This window comes from Lepeophtheirus salmonis, chromosome 9 (genome assembly GCF_016086655.4).
Source record: "Lepeophtheirus salmonis chromosome 9, UVic_Lsal_1.4, whole genome shotgun sequence".
Lineage (NCBI taxonomy): Eukaryota > Metazoa > Arthropoda > Copepoda > Siphonostomatoida > Caligidae > Lepeophtheirus > Lepeophtheirus salmonis.
Window position 1 is genome coordinate 26,108,004 of NC_052139.2, and position 24,915 is coordinate 26,132,918.

General features: G+C 31.4%; 1 protein-coding gene across 1 annotated transcript in view; it reads left to right on the forward strand.

The window, feature by feature from the left end:
• Nucleotides 1-314: 314 nt before the first annotated feature.
• Nucleotides 315-24,915, forward strand: part of LOC121124798 (uncharacterized) — a 93,375-nt gene continuing 68,774 nt past the window's right edge. The window contains exon 1 of the mRNA XM_040719998.2: nucleotides 315-448. The gene's annotated coding sequence lies outside the window, so the exon portion shown is untranslated. The remainder of the gene's footprint in view (nucleotides 449-24,915) is intronic.

A 24,915-nucleotide genomic window follows, 5' to 3' on the forward strand; every position in this document is an offset into this window, starting at 1 on the left:
GGTCCTAAAACTGGACTGGACCGAATAAATAAGGAATGAGAAAACACTAGCTGTGGGTAAAAAAAAACTATTAAAAAACTTTTTGTTATATATGATTTAAAAAATAACTATATGACTATTACGAGTATTTTTTAAAGACACAGAAAATGATATTGAGAAATAAAAACAAAAATCATTGTGCTCAATATGAACAGCGCTTCTGCATGCATTTTGGGTGCGCTCAAGAAGAAAAAAGAGGAAGGAAAAACGGGGAATGAATTGAATAATAATAATAATAATATTTCACGTTGTGTTTTTCTTCATAACGGCCGATAGTCAAGTACTTCACGGTGACTGAGTCACTTGTAATTCAACACACACCTCTTACATCAGGGGTACATCCTCTAGCAGTGATATTTCGTCCTAATCATAAATATTTAGTACATAACAAGGATAGCCATATTCAAAGGTAAGGTCATTTCCCACATTTTTATGTATGTAGTATATAGCACAAAAACATAAAAGGAAGATGATTCTCAAAATTGAGTGTGGAATACATTTCTACTCTTCACTTAATTATCCTCCATTTCTATCAACCAATTATTCCTAATAACCCTGTGGGTGCGTCGCAAAATGTACTTAAAGTAGACAAAATCGATAGTCACAATATTTATTTTTTATATTGATTAATTATATTTTAAAGTGGCCATATCGGGGCTAATATAAGTTCCTTAAATAAATTAAAGACTCCCAACTCTAGCTAAAACCCTCTTGTACCTTGTATCATCCCAGTAATTTGAATAATAAGCCTATAATTGACTTACAAATGAAATATTCTATCCAATCTTATTCTATGAAATATTGGATTGTAAATATATAAAGGTAAAAAATATATTGGAGTTTTCTTCTTCTACTGATTTTTGTTCAAAAATATTTGTGAAAAATAATACATGACCGGCAACTACAATGATTTTGTGTTCCCTCAAAATTGAGTTTGGATTACATTATTATTCTTCGAGCCTAAAAATCGAAATATATCGAGTTCAGAAAAATATACAGGTCAATAAAAACACTTTTTAATCGTTAAAAACACTTTTACATAAGTTATAATAATCTATCATTTAATTAGGGGATTGTTTTAAGGGTAAAATGACTCTGAGCGTATAAAAACGGATATTTCAGAATTAAGATGACTGAGTGAAAAGCTGAGATCAGTTTTTGATTCAATTATTGTCTTTAATTTATTCTTACAAAAGTTTTCCCCTAATTGTTCCCTCGTGTTATATTTGAAAGGGGCGATATTGGGGCCAATATAAGTTTCTTAAGTCGAATAAAGGTTCGAAACTGCTAATAAAATTAGTGTGTAAACAAGGGTGTCCGTAAGGAGAGGGCTGGAGGGGCTGTAGATCCCCGGCCCAAATTAAGAAATTTTTTATTCATACTAGAAAATTGAATATATTAAATTCTTATAAATATTTTTGAAAAAATTTGGAGCATTAAGTTTTTCTCTACAAAATTTAATATTAATTTTTTTTTTTCCAAAATATTGTATACTTGAAATTTAATTTTAGAATTTCTTTTCCAAAACATTTCATATTTTTGTAAACAGTTCTAGACTTTTGAAATTTTTTTCTAAAAAAATTTAATTTTCTGAGAGAATATAGAGATTATTTTCTAAAAAAAAAAAAATTCTGAGAGAATATAGTGACTATTTTCTTAAAAATTTTAATTTTCTTAGAGAATATAGAAATTTTTTTCTAAAAATTTGATTTTCTGAGAGAAAATAGAATTTTTTTTTTTTTAAATTTAATTTTCTGAGAGAATAAAGAGATTTTCTTCCAAAAGAATCAATTTTTTTTTAATAACTGTATTTTTTTGAAAAAAAAATAATTTTCTATCAACTATAATTTTTCGATTTTTTTTTTTCCAAAAAAAATTCAAAAACCATTCCCTTCCAAAATATAATCCTACAGACGCCCCTGGTTAAAGAATAAAAAAAAACATATTTGAAGGCAATGATAAACGTTATTTGATGTTGCCTTTTCTTCTTATTAATGACGGCCATTTTTGGAGCCTCAATAACCGAGTTTGATAACAATAACAACCCTATTTAAATTCATAATTTAGCTATTACATGAGGGTTACCTATGAATTCCCCTTCCTCCTTTACAGAACGGCATTAACGCCTCCTACAACTTATTTAATATTCCTATATAAACTATTAATTTAGTATCTTAACACGTCCCTCAAATTTGAAAAATAAAGAGTGTCTTCAGGAGGTGGGCTGTTTTTTCTCGTTTGGCTAATTATCTAGCTAAGCAAAACTCGTAATATTTGAAATTTTTTTCTAAAATAATTAATGTTGGAAATTTTTTTTTCAAAAAATTATTTTTTTGGAAACAGCTTTTGATTTTCAATATTATTTTTAAAAAATTTAATTTTTTTAGATTTTTGTCCAAAAAAATTTAATTTTTTTAAATTTTTGTCCAAAAAGGTTTAATTTTTTTAAATTTTTGTCCAAACAAATTTAACTTTTTTAAATTTTTGTCAAAAAATTTTTGTCAAAAAATTTAACTTTTTAAATTTTTGTCCAAAAAAATAATTTTTACTAAATAGCTAAGGATATGAAATTATTTTTCTTCAAAATTTAATTAATGAATTTAATTTACTAAACATTTAATGTTTGAATTTATTTTACAAAAAAATTAATATATAAATATAATATAATTTTTTTTTTTTCCCCAAAAAAATTTATTTTCTTTGAATAGCTATGGATTTTTTTATTTATGTAAAAAGGTTTGGATTTTGAATTTTTTCCAAAAATGTTATTTTTGAAATTTGTTTCAAAAAATGTTATTTTGAAATTTGTTTCCAAAAATTATTTTTTTCGTCAATAGACATGGATTTTTTTTTTAAATTTCATAAAATTTTAGGAATTGGATACTTTTTTTAATACATTCCAAAACCGAAGCCATCCCTCCCCCCCTCCTCCCCCAAATAAAAAGAAAAGGATAATAGGATAATCCTTCAGAGACGCCCCTGATAAGCTTATATTTGAATCTAATATATCTATGAAATATCTGCTTCTATATATAAATTAATAAAAAATAAAAAATTGGATTTATTTTCGAGATTGTCCCAATACTGATATTTATGTAGATATTAATTTGGCAATCATTTTTGTATTTTAACCACATATATGAATATTGTTTAGTTTGAAGATTGGCGAGATTTTAATAGTTTATAATTTTAATTCAATCTACAATCACTGATACTTATCAAAACATTATAACAGAATATAACTTCTGGATTCAAGTCATATTAAGTATGTATATTGACTATTGTACTAAGTGAACACAAAATCAATCCTAAACATAAATGAAGAAAATCAAACATCAATATTTAATCAGAGGGGTCCGTAGGCTTATATTTTGGGAGCCTTGGTTTTTGAAAAAAAATCCAATTGTTTGGAAAAAAAAATCAAAGATCTATAGCTATTCATAGAAAATAAAATTATATTCTAATTTATGTTTCGGATTGATACATCTAGGAACATTGGTTATAGCATAAAGTCTTCACTTAATATATAAGACTTTGTATTCTTCCAATGTGACCCCTTTCAAATGTAATAAATAAATCATATCTTTTTTCTACCAAAAAAAAGGTTTACATATTATAATTTATGGTACAAATTGAGATAGCCAGGAATATTGGCTATATTCTGAAGACTTCCCTCAATATATGAGGCTTTGTTTAGCTCCAATATGCCCCCTTAAAATATATCATATCTTCCATATTAAATATCAATATTTATTGGACTTATTTCGGCAAAAATGGACTATATATTATAATTTATGTTATGGATCGAGAGAACGAAAAATATTGCCTATAGCCTTCATTAAGTATATGAGACTTTACGTAGCTCGAATATGACCCTTGCTAATATATATCTTCTTTTTTTTTTGTAGCTGTTTAGGGAATGTACAATTTGCATCACTCAAGAAGGGTTTATGGAAATATTTCTGAAATAGAAATAAAAGATAATTAGATTGAGACTGCAAATTCATTCTCTTTTGTGAAAAATCATGCCAGTTTGTTTTTGTGTTGACGTGCCTCATATATACGAATATGTAGACCTTTTGTTTCGTGAATTACTATTTTATTTATTTTTGAATGTAGGCATTTATTTACTTAATATTCGGAGTGCATTTAATACTCACTTAATTACTAATTATTTTAGGATATATCTAAATTTATTTAGAGAGGAATAAATGTTGATAGTAAATTAAAATGATAATAATTAATTTTGCAAAAAAATTAGCAATTATCCCTTGCTGAGAGAGAGGAAAATAGAGACTCAGTTATAGTCAGCAACTATTTATAACTGAAACATTCAAACAGTCACCTCTCGGATTGAGAGGTAAACATTTGACTACGTAGGAAGTGAATCGATCCACAAATTAGGTATTTAATAAATTCAATAAATTGTCAAATTCTTGACGAGTATATTTATTTTCAATTTGACCTCCCTGCCCTCAATAACTACCTCAATTATCCCCCGGAATGTTCGAGAGGCTTTGATGATGTTCACAGAGGAAACTTTTGCAGCCATGCACCTGATGGTGGCCTTGAGAGCCTAAACGCCATTTACGTAAATCCGGTGTTTTTTTTAGCTGGCTTGTATTTTTTAGAATTGGTCATCCGGAGAATGCATTTTCTTTTCCATAGCAGTTATCATTATTACTTGATTCTGGAGTAGTGAACATCCTTTCCTAAATAGATTAAATTACATTTAAAACCTGATTGAAGAAGGAGATTAATTAACTTTAAAGATTTTTGGCAGAGTTATAAATGTTAGTCATTTTTGGACTCAGAGTAGAATTGAGGATCGACATTGGAGTAATTCTAGCAAATGTCCTGGTTCATATCCTTTTCTCCTTCCTCCTTTGTCCCAGCTGATCTAATTAAACTTTATGAGCATTATTATTTCTCTGCTCCTGATCCTCGGTTTCTTTTTTTAACATGCCCAATGAATTTTCATCACTACATCATTTTCAAAATACGCTGTATTTTGAGGTGACGCAGGCGTGCCTCTTCAACTCCTCTTAGTTATTGAAGTCCAAGGGTTCAGATCAGAAGAACCTGGAAGGTAGGAGTCGCTTTCTTTGCCTGAGACCTACCTTGGACCTTCCTGGTGATGTTGCAGGAGTTCTAAATCTTCTCAACGCCACTCCAGGCTGTGATCCTGTGGGTAGCTAGAGAGTTTGGTGATAGTGTTGAGTTCGTGGCCCGCGTGGAATAATTGGTAGATAGTTTCCTTCTATGCTGGTCCATCTCAACAACTGATTCAAAATTAAAACCAACTGATGTTTTCTTTATTAGTTATCTAACCTCCTCTTTGAGCAGGACAAATTCAAACGGGATCTGAAAGAGATCAAAATTCGTTTCGATCGTAGTGCACGACCAGGTACATAAAAAATGGACAAATTTCCAACATATCTAGATTCAATTCCATCAAAATTTTAAAAAAATACTTAAGCCTGCATTGAATCTAATGGATGCCAATGATCAACAGTGAAATTTGAATATAGTCAAAATAGTATCTGCTGAAAATCTCTATGAAATATCTAAATTTGTACTTTTTTTGATAGATTATGGACAAAAAGTAGGATGATTTGTCAATTTTTTTATATTCATTCTATTGTAATAGTTAATTTGAATCTACCATAGTGGAAATAAGATTATAAAACTATGTAATAACACATTTTTAATACATTGTAAGACCAGATGTACAATAGAACTGGGGAAATATAGTGATGTGTTTTGAATAGAGAGTATGGTTTAAGTGTCCTTTTATTTCTAGGTACCATTTTGAGATATAGTGGTCTACTATTTCACTTCATATTAATTTAAATAGGGTTTGTATTGTTTTAAAACTCAGTTATTTAGGCTCTCAAAATGTCGTCATTAACGTTACGTAAAAATGGTCTATATAATTCTATAATATTTAGTTTACAATTTGATAAATTATATTTCGATAAATATTGACATATACGTTGTTTTGGGTTCACTACTTGGTTTAAAAGGCTTTTCTATTGTTTAAAAAAAAACGTTACAAGTTTTTTTTTATGGGTAAGTACATTGACCATCATCCTCCAGAGATCAATTATTGTAAAAAAAAAGGTTCTTGCTCACGTTTGAATATATGTACATAAATCTCCTCTCTGTTTGTTCCTCGTTATTAGAGAAATGACTGCATGCATAAGTATATTTTTAGCAATGTGAAACACGACATTGCATTAAAATAACTGCAAAAATAAATTGTACATATATACTGCAAAATGCTAGAGTTAAGAATTTAAACATATTTTTTTTTCTTTTCATTATTGGAGGTCAGCTTTTTTCTACTCTTCAAATTCAAATAGTGTTAAATCTTTTTTTTATGGGGGGGATTTTAACCTTATGCAACTAAAAGTACACTTGTGACTCTCAAAGCAATTCCGAAGCAGACCTTCTCAAATAAATGAGTAAAAAATCCCAAAAATTTTAGACTTCAAATAATAAACTGTGATGTAGATATGTTTTGTGCCGCTCTCAGCTGAGATGATCAAAATACAGTTAAATTCGGATAATGGAAATTTCTATTTTTCAGATGCAATGTTGACTATGACTGGGTTTTTAAATACCCATGTAAATAAATAATTTTGAGATGTGGAGGAAACGAGTCTTTAATTAGATACTGTTTTTGACCAATCATTGAGGATTCTTATCTAGTACTAGAAAGTATTTTCCGGGGAGCGCTAATGATTGATATGAACCCGTATTGATAGAAAAGCAATGTGAAATGAACTTAAAATGTAACATAAGCAAGAAAAATTGTGGAACAGCCTAAGATTTCTACCTATAAAAAGAAGGAATCTTCAGGGGAAATCTTCTTTCTGAGGAATTCTTATTGAAATTGATTGAAAAAGTTAACTTTAGTCTGACTTTTTACTTCTTGTTTCCACTTTATGCAGTATTTTCATAATATTTGAATGTTTTATAAGCGGATTTGATCATTTGTTTTCTTATTACTCACAGTGAGACTCTAGGGGTTGTCTCTCGGAAATAATGAGATCAAGTCCTCGTGGGGAATGGTGAGAAGGCTGGCAGGCAGAGTGGCATTCAAAATTGTTTTCCGTTTGTTCCTAACCTTTGATTTTGTGATAGTCACAATGGAAACCCCTGACAGGGGATATTGACTGAGAGCCAGAATTCAGAATGAAGCAAAGGATAAATGTGTGAAGCTTCAGGCTGCAGTCTGCTATCAGTTCATTTTCCAGTACAGCAGGTTCTCCCTTCATTCAAAGCTAGCCTTTATGCCCACTCGTAACCTTGATTGTCAAGAGGGAAAGGAAAAATTTGAAAAACAAAGAAACATATGGTAGCTAGCCTTCTGTATTTTCTTGTACCAACTGTTAATAATCATTAAAGAAATAAATTTCAATTTTTATGCATACTGAATTACACAGGAAAACAATTAAGGGGGGGGTACAAAACTGATCTAAGTTTTTCTATCAGTTATCTGAATTCTGAAATATCTAAGATTATAGTATTTGGGACTATTATCGTTTAGAGTCATTTTTTACCCTTAAAACAATCCTCAAACTAAAAGTAGAATGAATAAAGCATATGGAAAATTGTATTTTTGATAAAAAAGTGTCTTTATCAATACGGTATTTTGTTCTGAACTCGATAAATTTCAATTTTTAGGCTGAAAAATAATGAAAAACGACACTCGTCTTTAGACCCATATAACTTATTCATAAAATATCATAGAAAAATATTTAATGTATAATTTAAAAATATATATTAAAAAAATGGATCTCGAAGGATTTTTGCTCTATTTTGTAGTGATACCATTTTTCTGGGGATGTACTAGCAAATAGTCAACATTATCATCTTGTTTTTTTCCAATTTTCTACCCCGTAATAGGAACATCGAGGCAATGAAAGAAAGATATTTCTAACTTGATCATCCATCTCACGAGATGTTCGAATTTGGATTCTGAATTCCAAGAGGGACAATGGAAGGGTAGTTCACCCGAGGAAAACTACCAGACCTCATAAGAGTTGTCTCCTTCCTTAGGAATGAGATACCAGGATCGAAACAATAATTTGATCCATACAAAATGAGTAGTTAATTTTAATATGTCAAAATGGAATCACTTACAAAATGAAACAAAAATTCTTGGAGGTGCAATTTATCTACTTAATTCATATATCTACATACGGCCCAATGTTTCATAGATATATTTGAGTCAAATATAGGCTTATTATTCAAATTTAATAATAATTCAAGATACACAAGAATTTTAGGTACAGTTTAGAAGAATTCTTACATTCAAGGAACTTATTTTGTGTCTGGTATGACATTTTTCAAATACATTTAAATCGATAACATTTTTTATTTTTTTGGACTACTTAAGTGTAATTTGAGGGACACTTACTGGGTTACTACGAGTAACTTGATAATTCAAAATTGACAATGATAATTCGTCTAAGAATACAATTGTAATCCACCATTAATTTTGAGAAACATCCTTCTAGATTGCTTTTGAGTTGATGCACAGCATTTCTTTTTTTCATTTTTTTTCTTGGTTCCAGATTGTTTTAATGTTAATTCCCCACACATACATAATATATTTCCTCCCACGCTAAAGAGAGAAAAATTGCAATTTAGTTTGCAGTCCACTTTTGTACAAATCCAGTATTTTGTAACAAGTGTGTGAACAGTTGCCACATTGCATTTTATTTTTTACGATCAAATAAACTAATCTTTATCTCAACATAAAGTATTATTTTTAGGCAGGGATGTCTACCACAGGTGGTGTGCAGGAGGGTTTGTAGCCCCCCCACCCCACCCCAATGAAGAAATTTTTTTACTTTTTACTAGATTTTTTTTTGGCAAGGATGAAAACCTTGTACTCGAAGAAAAGGGTAAATAAAAAATAAAAAATAAAGGTCATTCGGATCAATTATGAAACAAAACCAAAAAATTAATCATTTGTTAGTAGCATTGGATTTTTTTTTTAATTAATTTTTGAATTTTATTTTTGAAAAAAATTAATTTTTGAAATTTTTGTCAAGAAAATTTCAGAATAATTGTGAACTTTTTAAATTTATCCAAAAATATTTAATTTTTTTTGAATAGCTGCAAATCTTTAAAAAAAATTCAAAAACTTTAATATTAGAAGTTAAATTTTTTAAAGAAAATAAATCCTTAAAAAAACTTTCAACCTCTGTTTTCTCATTTTTTCTTTTTTTTCCAAAGCGATACTTTTCTTTTCCAAAAACAAATGTTCCTTATTTTATTTGGAGAAGGGGTATAGCCCCACCAATCCACCCCCTGCAAACGCAGCTGGGTAGACAAACTTCTTTCATGACCAAAATTAGTTTGCCCACTAAAATCATAACCCTTTCGGACCGGTCTAAGATTGGCATACCTAATCTAACACTGATATATAGGACATGATATTATTCAACTTGAAACGATCATCCCATTTATGTATTTATTTAAGAGTACATGTTATTATTAAGATGTGAATGTAGTTGACAACACTTGCGGAGGCGTCATGACTTGGCGCCATTTTTGAAAAAACACACTTCATAATAATAATAACAAAAACTACAAGAAAAAAGAAGAAGCAGAAGATAGTGGGAAATACGAAAAAATGCACCTTAAGTAAATATTAGTGTTAAGACTCGGACCAAGACCGAATGTTTGAAGGTTCTTAATAATAATAACAGGGGTGGCATCCACAGGATGGGGAGGGGGTTCTGAAATTTCAAAAATCAAAAGCTATACATGGAAAAAAATTAATTTTTTTGGAAAATAAAATCGAAAAAGTTAATTTTTTGCAATAAAACTTCAAATATTTAATTTTTTGGAATAAAATTTCAAAATCAAAAGTAATTGACAAAAAATAAATTTTTGCAAATAAAGAAATTGAAAAATTAAACTTTTGAAAATAAAGAAATTGAAAAGTTGAAATTTACGAGAATAAAGTAATTAAAAAGTTAAACTTTTTGATAATAAAGAAATTGAAAGGTTAAACTTTTTGAAAAAATATTTGAAAGGTTAAACTTTTTGAAAAAATACTTGAAAAATTAAATTTTTATGAACAATATTACAAAAATCCAAAGTGATTCACAAAAAATAAATTCAAAAATTAAACTTTTGAAAAATTTTTTTTTTTTTTTTTTTCAAAATTAAATTTGTAAGATCAAAATTTAAAAGTTAAATTTTTAAATATTAGATTTTTTGAATAAAATGTCAAAAGTTCAAAGCTACTCACCTAAAATTAAATTTTTGGAAAAAAAAAAAAATTGTTAAAAAAATCCGTAGCTTTAAAAAAAAAAAAATTAAACTGGCGGTAAAAAAGTTAGATGTTAGTTGTTAATCCACCAAAATTGTGACGTCATGCTCAAATGCTCAATACAACACTATGCAATGGGACTATCCTAATGGTTGGTTAACATAAGAACAATATTGAAAACAATTTCAGGAAAGAAGAAATGTTCAATTACATTTAGTATATATTTTTGAATGGCACAGCCTTTCATACGATAATAATCAAAAAAGGGGGGGGGATATTTGGAAAATTCAACCAATCAAAAAGAACCAGAAACATATGGATATCGACACCTGATAGCAAAACACACTCTCAAATAAATAGAAAATTAAAAAGGCCGAAAGTATGTAGGTATTTGGCTATTTTTTTGCAACTGTGGATTTTATTCAATAATTGTTGAATAGTGTTCACAGTTTCACAAGGGTTAATTCTAATTTTATTGATTAATGTTTGTCACTAATTAGGAAAACAGAAGCCAGAGCAGGAATTGAAAAAACCACAATGTGTTATTTGTTATTCGGTGAAAAGCTATTTGGACAGTATTTTAAAAACACAGCTGTTTGTGTAAAAAAAAAAACAAGATGATTTTGGTGTCAAGTACCAACAGTAAAAATGACTAAAAAAAATCGATTTTTTTTTAATTTCAAAAATTTATAACTATTCACAAAAAATTTCAAATATTGTTTTCTTTTTTCAAAAATCCATAGCTATTTACAATAAAAATAAATTTTTTGGAAATTTTTTTCAGAAAAAAATATCAAAAATCCAAAGTTATTCACAGAAAATTAATTTTTTTGGAACAAAAAAATTCAAAGATTAAATTTTTTGCTCTGCTCCATAATTTGCCATATTTTTTCATCGTCATCAAAAATTTTATAATAAAAAACGAAAATAAATGTCTTACATTGTAGGGTGAGGGGGGAGGGGTGCTACAGCCGTTCAGAACACTGATCAGTAGAAATGAAATATTAATATGGATAACTAACATTGTTGCAATATAATTAATGCAATTAATTTAACTTCATATGACTTATTTGTAGTCGCAATGGTGCCGGGCCAAAAGGCCATCCCCCCCCACTTTTGAGGGATTTTTATATTAGAAACAATAAAACAAATTTGTTTTGCTTCAAAAATTTTCAATGTTAAGATTTTTGATCTATTTATTTTATTTGTCTGTTACAAAAAAAGTGATTCTTTCAAAAAATTTTGAAAATTTTTTTTTGTCTCAAATTTGACATTTATAAGAAAGCAAAACCTTTTGTCAAAGTTATGAAAAAAATCTCCTCGCCTTCTCAATTTTTGCAAACACCCCCTGATGACGTCATCAGTATATAATTTGCCCCCACCTCTTTCAAATACATACCGGGACCGGTCAGGGTGTCTGCATGATTACATATATATTTATTTTTTGTGGGAGGGAAGGAGCTTGGCTTTTGGATTAAAAAAATTAAAAGTCCCAAATATAATTTTTTGGAACTTTATTTCCGAAATCTAATATGAATTTTTTTGTTATTTTCTTTCAAAAATCCATAGCTAGTCTCAAAAAATTATTTTTTTTTTTTGGTAAATAATTTCAAAAATCCACAGCCTTTCTCAAAAAACTAAATTTCACGGTATAAGTTATTTAAAAAAAAATCAATATTAAACATTTTTTTTTTTTGGAAAAAAATTTAAAATAATTATATTTGTTAAAAAACAAGAAAAAAATTTTTAAATATAATTTTTTTGCGAAAAAACAACAATATCTTAATTTTCAGGGGGCTAAATTCCCTCCAGTCCGCTCCCTGCGGACGCCTATGCCGGTTTTTGTAGTCCAATTCTCACAATTTTCGGAATCACAACTGTCGTCATTAACAATTCATTCGTAGACCAAATTTTAATGAGAACTATTCGGATCCAACTATTCCTTTGAGAGCAAACAAGTTTTTCCTTTACATTGACTCGGTCTACTAAAAATCTGAACCGTTTCAGACCGACACCCAACACTAATTAGTATGTATATATAAAAACGCAACGTATGTTTGTTTCTTATGAAACTAATTGAAGTTGACTCATGCAACTTGACAGACTTGAATAAAATAGGGACTTATTAAATCTTATATAAATTTATATTCTGCTAATTAAAAAGATCTACGATTGACAAATGATTGATTCTATTACTATATAACGAGTATCATAAATATACAATGACGACGAGTATGTCGGGAATACTTTCATTGTATCTCGCAACCTTTTATCCAAAAGAAATATCGGGAAGACTATTTTATAGCAGTTATGAGGTACTAAAAAATTGATTAGTGCTCCAAAAAATATTTTTTATAATTGTATAAGGAACAAATTAATGGATCAAGGATAGGGTGGTTCTGTTGTTCAAAAGGTTATTGGTGTTTCAAAAAACAAATATACAAAAAGTACGTTTTCGAACTTAATTCACAACCAAAAAAATTACGAACAAAAAAAGAAAAGTGCACTTTCGTTCTTTTTTCACTTGCGGAAAAATGAATTTCTAATGAAATATGGGATCTTTAAATAGAATACAGTTGGTAAAAATTGGTGTAGAAATTCGTTTGCATATAAATTTGAGAAATAAAAATTTATGTTTAACAGGAATATTTTGTGATTTTTTGAATAACTTTTCTCTTTTTCTTCAACAAACGCAAATTTTCAATTCTTTAGAATAAATGCCACAAAACAATCCAATTTTCATATGCAATTATGAATCACAATAAATTAAATTTTTGTCTGGAAGGTTTTATTTACAAAAATGAGCCAGTTTTCGACGTTCGGTTTTTTGACGACAATATTTATTCTCTTGAACTTTTTTACTTTTGCGAGTACTAAAAAATATTAATAAGTTTGTTGATCTATTTACAATGTCAATAAATATTTTTTACAATTTTTTGGCAAAATTAGTCCTAAACAGTTTTTTACAGTTTTATTTGCAAAATTCAATTTGTTTTCTTCTTCAAATCGAGATTTTTGACTCATTGTTTTTGCTGATGTTTAATTATTTGAAAAAAAACCAAAAAAAAACCCCGGAAATAATGGCTTCGTAGTGGTGGCAGAAGCCATGGTATACGCTGCAGATATTGTTATTTATCATACCGTACCAGCTTACAGTGGCATTGAGTGCCTTGGGGAGTTTATATATAAAATAACACATGGTACTGTAGGTTGTGTAGCTCAGAATGTCATATTAAAAAAGCAAAGGGGAGTAGGGTTTGTTTGTCATTAATTAATTTGTAAATACAGTAAAGACCTTATAGTCTAGAGTGGACACTCTTTCTGTAAAGTTTGCTCCAAATCTGCTTAGAAAAAAATCACTTGAGACCGAGAAAAAAAATCGATCTTGGGTCGAGTTTCATGCCCCCATTTTTCTGTTATTCTTCCCAATATATCTTTACTTTTTTTATTTATATATATTAACTAACAATAATATAGAGAACTATTAGAGTTCTACAGACAGAAAAACCTGGCTTAAATCATACGGAAAAAATCATTTTTGTTATTCACTGCGTTTATTAGTACATAGACACGTAGTTTCTCAATACTTGAATCTTATTTTTTCAATTATATCATTTTTTTTATACGCTGCGGAAGGACTTCATTTCACACCAAATTTACACCAAAGATAAGCGAAAATCCTTCTTTCAGAGGAAGAAGTTAACACCAGGACGATCTATTAAATAATAAACCACAAAAGAAGAAAAGAGTGTACGCAACAACCGTTTTTCTTTTTCTATACTTATTTTTCTCATTACAACCATGCTATTCTAGTACTTTAGTCTCTAGAGCACTACCTGGCTATGTTTTCGATACAACCACTCGCTGTTTAACCTCATTTAAACACACATTTCTTAGTTTTTATTTTATATAATGTATTTTTTCTTCTTTTTATTAGTTACACAAGCTCATTGTTAATAATGAGTCCTCAACTTTTATACACTCAGAAATCCCTAAACTTAGCTTTATTAGCCCTAAATGTCTGGACATTTCCCCTCCAGGTGACAAATTTTACATATCTCTAAAAAATATATGCGGATGAGTCTTTAAATATGACCTTCTTCAAGAGTTGGGTTATTATAAAGAGAGTTTCCGTTCATTTGTATCTTTCAAGAGCTCCATGAAATTGAATATTTTAAATCTATAAGGTGATTAGTCATTATATAATATTACGAAGAAAAAAACAACAAAGTTACCTTGTCCTCTTTTTAATTGCTGTTATTTTGAAAGGGGAAATAATGATATTGCAAGAGTCAGGTATTTTAATACTCCAATTGACAGCGGTTCTTGATCAAATGCAAGTCTATAAAAATAGCAATAACAATAATAAATGCCGATTCATTAATCATTTTTCTTATTCCATGTCTTCACATATTATAAGATATTATTCCCATTGCACTCTCTTTTGCAAAGATATCATCAATCAGACTCATCAAGCCAAAAGGGCCTTCTTCTTTATTTATGTTAGAACTTACAAATCAGTGCGAATAGACAGAATATTACAGAGTTGATCATATCGAGTGGTACACATTTTTTTTTATTTTGTATTTTTCAAAATTCAAATTTAGAATTTAAAATTTTTGAGGACATTTATTTCACAAAATCCTTCAAAAAAGCGCTCAGCACAACTTTTATTCAGTATGCAAGCCCTCAGCTCTACTAATTCCCTCAATACGTGGCCTAAATCCGTTGCAGACCTTGACTATGTAGTCAGACTCAAGGACTACATACTGAGCATTCCCGTGAGGAGTAGCACATACTCTTGCCTCCAGATGCACCCAGATAGATGCGAAATATATATTCAATTGTACCATATGTCTTGCTCCCGCCTCCTTTTACGCCCTTATAATTTAAAGAAAAATGCACCTCCAAGGATTTTTGTTTCATTTTGTAAGTGATTCCATTTTGACATATTAAAATAATCTATTCATGTTGCATAGATCAAATGATTGTTTCGATCATGTTATCTCATTCCTAAGGAATGAGTCAACTCTACTCCCTTATGAGGTCTTGTAGTTTTTCCCGGGTAAATTACCCTTCCATCGTGCCTCATGGATTCCAGAATCCAAATTCGAACATCTCTTGAGATGGATGATCAAGTTAGAAGTATCTTCCTTTCATTGTCTCCATATTCATATTACAAGGAATGAAGTTATGAAAATGACAATTATATCCCCATAAAATATATGAACACTACAAAATGGAACAAAAAAATCCTTGGAGAGGCAGAAGGGCCTTAATTCAGTATAAAAAGTTTCAAGTTTGAAATTTTATTCACAAGTTCTAATAATACAATAGAAAAAATTAAGTGAATGTCGCTGGATACGAGGGATAAAGGCTTTTGCAGGCATTGTCCACGTCCTAAAGAAAGACTATGTTCCAATACTTGATGAAAAGAAGTCGATGCTATTGTGTGAATTGGTAGAGAGCTTTATCTCAATCTTTCCCAAAGGAAAATAATGGGATTCATATAATGGGAGTTATTGGGCCTGTTTTGAGGGTGTCACAATGACTCTTTCTCTTCTTTAAACAAGTTGGAGTCTTGCAGGCCTTGTGGTAGGTGGCCGAGTCTTGTCGAAATAGCTATCACTTGGTCTGGCAGGAGTTCACAGTACCTGGCGGTACTTGCTGGCAGGAAACTTGGTTTTAAAGACGGGGTGGGGGTGGTTATTTTTTCTCTCTGTGGCGAACCATCTGTCGTTCTAGAAATTGTAGGATCTATCGACAATCATTTCAGATTGAAATTAACGAGTTAAATGTTTTCCTTATTGTTCAGGATGTCGTTAAAGATGGTACAAATTTACTTGAATTACCCTGTATAGTAAAAAGTAACTTGGTAATAAATAATACGTGATTCACACACATAATATGTATAACAAAGGATTCTTTTAATATTTGCAACAATAAGTAAGTTAGTATTAAATGACTACTCCGGTTTTGGCACCGTTGTCCCATTTTGTAGAAGTTTAAATAAGTTCTTTTTCTAAATAATTGCCCATTTAATCAAATGATGATGATTCGACTGTCAAACAGAGAAAATAAGAACAAGAAAAGAAAATAACTTCTTCAATCTTCATGTTTATTAAAAATAATCCTTTATACGTGAGTCATTCATTCCTCATCTGCAGTGAGGAGTATATGTACATTAGGGTGGACTTAGAAATTCATTTTTTTCACGGATTGTCTCTCCCTTCCCCATTTTGCGGTATCCATTCTCTGCAAAAAAATATTTAACTTCAATAATGGGGGTTCGTATTCCTTTAACGAATTGATCTTGTTTTTTATTATTGATCTTCATTCATGTAGATACAATGTGCATAACTGTGAGATAAATTTTTAAATTTCATTCAATAAAATCACCTTCCGCCTCAAGTATAGTCTCTATACCAGGACGATCGCGGAAGTAGGTATTTGCTACTTGGTCCCTTGGCAACTCTTGGAATTCCTTCTTGATCGGACTGAGAAGTTAGTCTTTGGTTCTGCTGGAGGTTCGGGGGGGTTTGTCGTTCGATTGCCACACAAAAAAAAAAAAAAAAAATACATCAGATTCAGAAGAGGGGAGTTTGGAGTTTGGAAAGTGATGTATTCTTGCAAACGAACATCTCACTGAGTACTATAGGTCTCCCGGTGCTGATTCCAAGGAGGTCTATATGCCTTTTCTAAGTATTTGGGGCAACGAATTCGTCAATAGACTACATTTTTTTCTACCCGGTGCACGTTTAAACTAGCTATCTAAGAAAAAAGCCTAAGTGCCTACGTTTGCCCAAGAAAGGAGCGAAAGTGGTGGATAGCTTGTGCGCCCTTTAGTTAGCTACAATGTATTCAATATGATTCCCATTAGTTGTCATAACAGCCTCCGAATGGGTCTTAAATTAAGAGAAAGTCATCTGGGAGTAGCCCTCACGCTGTTTATCCCAGTCTGTCCTGTGGGAGATTCAAGACGCTTCCATCTTTACAACACTCATATTGCTGATATCCAATGGATTAAGATCTGGTAATGATTCGGGCATATGGATGCAGCCCAAAAATCAAAATAAACCAAGGTTTAGAATATAAGTCTTCAAGTTGGTCGGGATACTTCATGTCTATCCCTAACTGTGGGAGTACCATCATTGGTTGACAATGTTCCTTGGCTTTATTCCAGCCCTGAGAAAAATCAGGATGTTGTTTCGTTTTCTTTCATCCATAATTTAAATCAAAACAAAATGAGTTGCTAAGTAGAATTGTGTAACATTAACAAGAATAAGCATTTCAGCTTAAAGTGAGACGTTCTATCCAAGGCAAACACCTAAAAAGCAGTCCAATATTTGAACAAAAATTAAATTAAATTAAATAATTATGTTCTAAGCATAGTAAACAATCCATGGGTATCCCTCGATGAAAGTGTTCATACCTCCGAACAATTATTTTCAAACTATTCATGTATGTAGCTGAATCCAACAGTTTGTATTTGACAGTGTCAAAGCCCAGAATTCCCAGGAATATCCAGCTGCAGAGAACAAAACTAATACTCTCAAATTTTATCTATGAATTGGCGTTACACATTCCAATTTATTGGTAATAGGAGCTTTGGCACTCAAAACAGTCAAACGTATAGCCCGATTTTCAAATCTGTTTCGCCTTTGCATAGTATAAGCCGAAAAAAGGGTTTACGCTAAGGTATTAACATTTCCCTCTCCTCGAAATCTATTTTTTATCCCGCCCTTTTTCTTTCTTTCTTTTTCTTTTCCTACTCTGTTGTCGTTTTTATTTAACTCCTTAAACGACCTTACTACTCACACACAAATATATACACTATAATTTGTTGTCAGCTGCCGATGTTTCTGTTTCTCTTGTTAAGCTGTGTATAATTTTCAACAGCTATTAGATAATCATTCCGTAGTTTGGAAGAATGGGACGCCAACAGCTTCAACCAGGTACAGATCAAGGCCAATGTGGTCAAAAGAATTGGTTGAGGCAGTTAAGGGCACCATTGAATGGGAGTATGGGCAAAGTGAATGTCAATGGCTTGCTCGTGAATTTGACAACAGCCAGACCGCCTTGTGGTGAAACAAGTCTTCAACCTTAATCCCTACAAGGCAACTCCACGTGAGGTTTGAAACCTCTGGATCAAGTAAAGCGTGTGACACCGTACAGAATCCTCTTCAACAAGCTTGAAAAGCAAGAATCTTTGGCTTCAACAGTCCCAACTATCCTCCCAGACTTTAGTATCTTGGGCCCTCAAGGGGAAGCTTTTTAGGAGTCCGATACACAACAAAGAACAAAATGAAGGCTGCCGACATTACTACTTGACCCAACGTAGAACATTGCCTTCAAGAACTGTTGTATAAAGTGCTGCACCAGACTCGAACTTGTCATTAAGTTAAAATGGATATATTGATTGAGAATGTAAAGAAGGTGTGGTGTGCCTTGATTTTATTTCTGAATTAAATTTTCCAAACTTGATAATATTTTTTAATATCTCATCAACTTTTGTAATTATTGGAAAATCTTTTTGCATTTTAGACCAAAGAGCATCTATAAACTTTGCTGTGAACTTACCTTTTTAATTTTCATAATATTTTAATTATGATTATTGCTTTAGATCCTATTGAGTATTGCCTTGATACTAGGGGGACTGCCAGACGGTAAACAGTCCATATACCAACTGATTATATTTTGGAGCAATCCAAGTTTAAACTCGCTGAAATGATCAATCAATATAATTGATTGTGGAAAAAGTAATTTCATATTTCCCGCCCCTTTTTTAAAACTAAGTATATCTTGTTCATTATTAGTCACATCGGATCAAAGAATAAAACCATGTGTAAAGGTGTGACTTTACCCTATAAATGCTTTGCAGACAATATTGTCTATGGCAGGTTCCGTCGTGAAACATCGTGCGTCGAGTATGGAGGTCTCACAGGAAAATTTTCCCCATATTTTAATTTTTTATACACGTAAAGGGAAACACGCATTGATAGCTACCAATAAAATTTGCAATGTCTTTTGGGCCGATAATCTGTCAGTTTATGTTGCAGAGCAGTGGTTCGAGCGATTTTTTATCTGCTCAATTTTCCCCTCTGCTGTGAGCCGCAAACATATTTAATGACAAACCAGAAGCTCTCGGAGCACAGATGGGAAGTTCATTTATCCACAGTCCCAACTTGGCGGCCAGCTACTATCATCTGTGCCTGTCTATGGCCAACACGCTTGGGGTACAACTTGACCTTAATATAGGGATGTGAAAATTGGTTGTCCGTGTTTTTTTGCCTATAGGGACAATAACTTTTTACGAGAAGGGCATTATGAAGTTAGATTCTCGTTGTTACCAAGTTATCAAATAGAACGGGGCATATTTGGCTTCAATCTGAGGACTCTAACACTTCTTATTGAAGCATTGAAATAAAACGGAGAATACGAAAATACTTTTTACACGACCTATTATTAACTAATTTTTCCTTTTAATGTGGTGAGATATCGCGTGTTTTGCAAAAAAGTGGAAATTGAAAATGAGATATCCCAAGAAATATCCGTTAAGAGGGTAATCTCTTAACCCCTATTATACTTTTAATATGGTCTAAAGTACTTTGTGTACAGTCAAAACTCAAGATTATTTGGTGCATACCTCTCTTTTTAACATGAATGAATCTTAATTGTTTCTATATTTCATTTGTGTTTAAATAACAAGTAAAACGTCGTCATCAAATATTGAAAATTGACAATTTTAGTAAAAATTTTAAAAGCCAATACGTTCACTAACAAAACGGATTGAAAGGGTGAAATAATGTAAATAAAGACAATGATTTTTTAGATACAAAAAACAGAGCCACCCTAATAATATATTAATCTGCTCAATTACAGATTTATATAGTATGTACTGACTTCAGGAGGCATAAATCTGTCAGAACTGCATTTGATATTCTCTCTCTCTTTCATCTTCATTTTTAAATCCCCCCTCCCTCTGCATAAATAAGATTATTTAGAATCTTATATATGTATTATTATAATTATGAAGAAAAAGAAGAAATTACCCCATATTGTATTTATTAGTGATGGCTTTTGTCTCAAAATCCAGGACCGGTCTCAAAGAAAAAATCGATACACAGAATGGGGATCCAAAACATACCATTACAGTTTTATCACAGTTATTTTTCATTACACCACCAAATAACAGCTGAAATAGGGTTGCCAATTGTCCTTCGAAAAACAGCCTCTTCCCGTAATTGAAAAAAGAATTCATCCTGTAATAAGTTGAAATTTTACAATAAACGTGTTCCTGGGGTATTTCCTACTCCGGAACCAATGACCTGACAGCATATTTACACAAGACCGAGAATACGCTCATCTAGTTGGCTGAGGAGGTACTGTTGCGCGAGCAGAAGATCGTGAAATATAAGAAAACATAAATGACAGTGAATGACAGGCCAAAACTGCTCTAAAGGGGTCCAGCTCCAAACAGCCATTCAAATCACACTCCTCCGAAAACAAGTGAAAAGGATGAAAAATACCGGGAGGAATGGGAGAAAGCTAACACCTGGATAGAAAATACGCGTGAAAACATCTATAAAGCGCAAGGAGAGGTGAAGGCGACCCTGCCAATGACGTGGCCCATATTTATTTTTCAGAAAGTTAGCAAACCTAAGCAGAAAAAGAGTAAAAATGTTGGAACAACGACAAAAATCACCTCCACGCTGGTGTCAATTCTGAAAAAGAATGTAAAGGCCGTTGGAAAACTCCATCCAAACTGCCTATAACATCAAGAAATCCATTGCAACCTAATTCACAATATGGCAGACTTCTGGTCTGCATCCTTATGGACCTCCTCCAATCATGAGCCCAACTTCGCGGAAATTACAGTTTACGACGTCTTGGGGAAGAATGAGGGGCACAACTATCAACCAAATTTGTATTCACTCCGAGTGTGATTCGCCATAAACACTACCTAAATTTTTGTTCTCCGACCTGTTGCGACTGTTATCAGGGCCATCCGCAGAAATATATAGTTGTTCTTTCCTGATTCCATAAAAATCATGGTTTTTGTAATTTTTGTCACTAAAAAATACAAAATTTTGGTGATCAGAAAATTGGTCAATAGTTATTGACAGCTTAAAACCGAACAAAGAAATTTCCCATATTAATTTTTTTTTGAAAAAAAGTCAAAAATGAAATCAAGTTATTAATTATTACTTAAATATTTTCAAAAATCTGGCCTTGGACAAATTTCTAATTAGGCTTGAAGAAAAGGGGTCAATTTTCTTCCCATCTGAGGCCACGACTCCCAAGTGCATTGTTTGGGCTGGATATTTTGTTCTGAAGGTGCCCTTGACTTCCTCAGGTGAAGTTTCTATAAATCTGTAGTTTCTGTGGTTCAAATACTAGTCCATTGTGAATTGTGATTGTCTGAGAATTTATTCATAGTCGACCGATGACTCTTCAAGTAATTCAGGACTTTAGCCATTTCTGAAGCCTTAAGACCTTCATCCTGTCGGTAAAAATATTTCTTGAAGTCCTGATGAAGCTCTTAAGGCCGAGGTGATCATGCACTGCCCCCTGGTAGTGATTTCGCCCAATACGTTACACTCCTCAGAAAAGCATTGCATTGATGCAGTTGGATCTTCTTTGATCTTGGCCTCCAGGGACTTGAGAAATGTTTCATCTCACTTCAACCCATTTCATCCACTTACAGCCTTCCTTTTGACTCCTTTCCCATTCTCCTTGGTCACTGCTGGTCGTTAAAGGGACTGGAAGTAATTTAAATTTTTAGGAGGGGAGCTCAGGCTCTCTTCAAGACTACGGCCCAAATGGTATAGTCGAGAGGGAACAGGCTGGGGAGGACGATGACCAACCCGAACTATTATTCTTTAAACAAGTAATTAATTTCAGGCTTCTCTTGACCCTGTTTGCTGTTGAAAGCATTTGCTGATGTCGTCACATAAGAGGACTTACACAAGTACTTCCGATATCTCCTCACAGAGCAATGACTGATATGATTGATAGTCTTGGCGTGCTGCCTCGTCGACTTGGCCTGACTTTTGGTGATCATAATTGACACTCACTTGGGCGTGGAGGGAATCAGACACCCTTTGCCTTTTCACGTCCATATTGACAACTGTTGATTGTTAAAAGTATTTTTTTATTGTTTACTTGCCGAAATAATCCTTACTTTTAATAAATTATCCCAATATTTTAAAATATTCAACTTAAAGCAATCCAGATTGATTTTAAGTCAAGTTCATGATTTTACCTCCGACAAGATTTAATGTTCTTTCTTGCAATTAAATAGGAATGATGTTAAATTTAAATTAAAAGGGTTCAGGAGAATTCCGGACTCTAAACTTATTCGTTCCGGAAGGAACGTCGAAAAGCGATGCATTGAATAACTTTGTTAGGACTTAAATCCATACAGATTTTATAAGAGGGAGTTATTACAGGGGCATCCACAGGGGCGAGGTGGAGGAACGAAGGCCTCTACAAAATATACAAATTTTCAAAAAATGTAATTTTTCAAAAAAAAAACCTTCAAACAATGTAATTTTTCAAAAAAACCTTCCAAAAAATTTAATTTTTCAATTTCTTTTCCAAAAAAATAAATATTTTGTGAATAGTTCTGTATGTTTGAATCTTTTGTCAGAAGAATTTTAATATTTGGTTGTTTTTTTTTTAAATTCATAAATTTTTTTCTCCAAAAATTTAATATTTGATTTTTTTTTTCCCAAAAAATTTAATTTTTTTTGTGACTAGCTATATATTTTGATTTTTTTTAAATTTTTTATGTTTTTATTTTTTTTTGAAGAATTAATTTTCAAAAATTTTTTCAAAAAAAAAAAAAAAAGCCCAAAAAATGTAATAATTTTTTAAATATTTTGTGATGTTTAAAAAAAGGAATAAATATTTGGACCAAAATCCACCCATCCCCTCAAATATAATCTTGTTGAGGATCCCGTATTAAGATAGTGAATTGACTCTCAAAAAAATATAAGTGAACTTTTTTTTAAATTAATTCAAGGACCTACATCTAGTTGATTCGAGTGGATACAACACTATAAAATGGACTCTCAAAGGCCTTATGTGTCTGTTTATTTATTCACTTTCCCATCCCTGTTTATACAAATAATTAGTTTATGTTTTATCAATATAAGTATTTTGCTATCGCTATTATTTCGTCTCTCAAACTGGTATGAAGCTTTTGGTCAGCCCACGCAGACACTTTTAAATGGATTTCAATAGATCCCATACATAAATTATAAGAAGTCACTTATGTATGTGTAGAGTCTCTATTGCAGATAAATATTATAGTTAATTATGAAAGAAATCCATTCTGAATCTTTTTTGATCCTCTAATCAAAATAGAAGTATTGTTTTTGTTTGGTTTTCTTTTTGCAAAACACAACATTTAAATAATTCAGGCATATTACAACAGGTTTGAATATTAAACAGTATATCATTAACACGAAATCCTAATACAAAATCATATATAGGGGAACCAGTGTGGATTTGCCTTGTGTGTGCATTTCCCTCCTTGATTCGGATTGTGTTTGTCGTTGACCAACAAAAATTAAAATTAACATACTAGGCCAACTGTTATTTTTTACTCATCTCTTTTAAGCAAATTTTGAGAGGTTACGAGTAATTTATTTTATAACCTTCCGAGGAACTATGTTGTAGAACACATAATCAACCGTAGATTGCTAAGAAAAACATTATCCTTGTCGCCACTATGAGCACACACACGGGAAGATGATTGAGCTCGCTGCGCTGATCCACGCAGGATTGTAAGAAAAGTCCATGTAAGAACAGACTTGGGTGAACATCATCGCAACACAACATCACGTTGTGTTATACGGAACTCTTCCATTTAGGATAATATTTTAAAATCCACAAAAATGATGGATCGACTGAATGTATACAATTCAAGATCACTGAAAAACGGGGCTGCCTATACTAATACTAATTAATTAATGTTTGATAAATGATAAGTCAATCAATCATATTGGTATTTTCTTTGTTTTTTCTTCTTCTCCATGGTATATAATTAATCTGGTCGATATAGGTATATACAACAGTAAATTTCGAAATGAAAATATAAAAACATAAGAAGGCGGCGAATATGTCATACGGCAAAATGCCCTATAGTCAAAATTACCGGAGGCAAAAACGTTCAAGGTAAAATTGCTTAGAACCTCTTTATGACGTCGGATGCGCAAAAAACGTTCCTAGGAATATGCTAGGTTGATTTTAAAGTCTACATTCTATGGACTGATATGTTTGATTGTGTTGTTTTGTATGTATGATAACAACCAAAACAAACTTATAACTCCTTAAAAGACTCTGTGACGTTTGAGAGAGTTCAGCTTTTTGTAAGAAGTGTCTTCCCTACAAAACAAAATATTTTTCCAGATTGCCTTTAAATGTCTTATTAGCCCTTTTTTGTTCGACTATGTTGTATAAGGAATTGTTTATTTTTCAAGTATATAATATTTGTATGAATTTTGCAAATGTGTACATTGCAAGATCCTTATCTGGATGAAAGGAACGGTGGACGGTTACAAACATTTAAC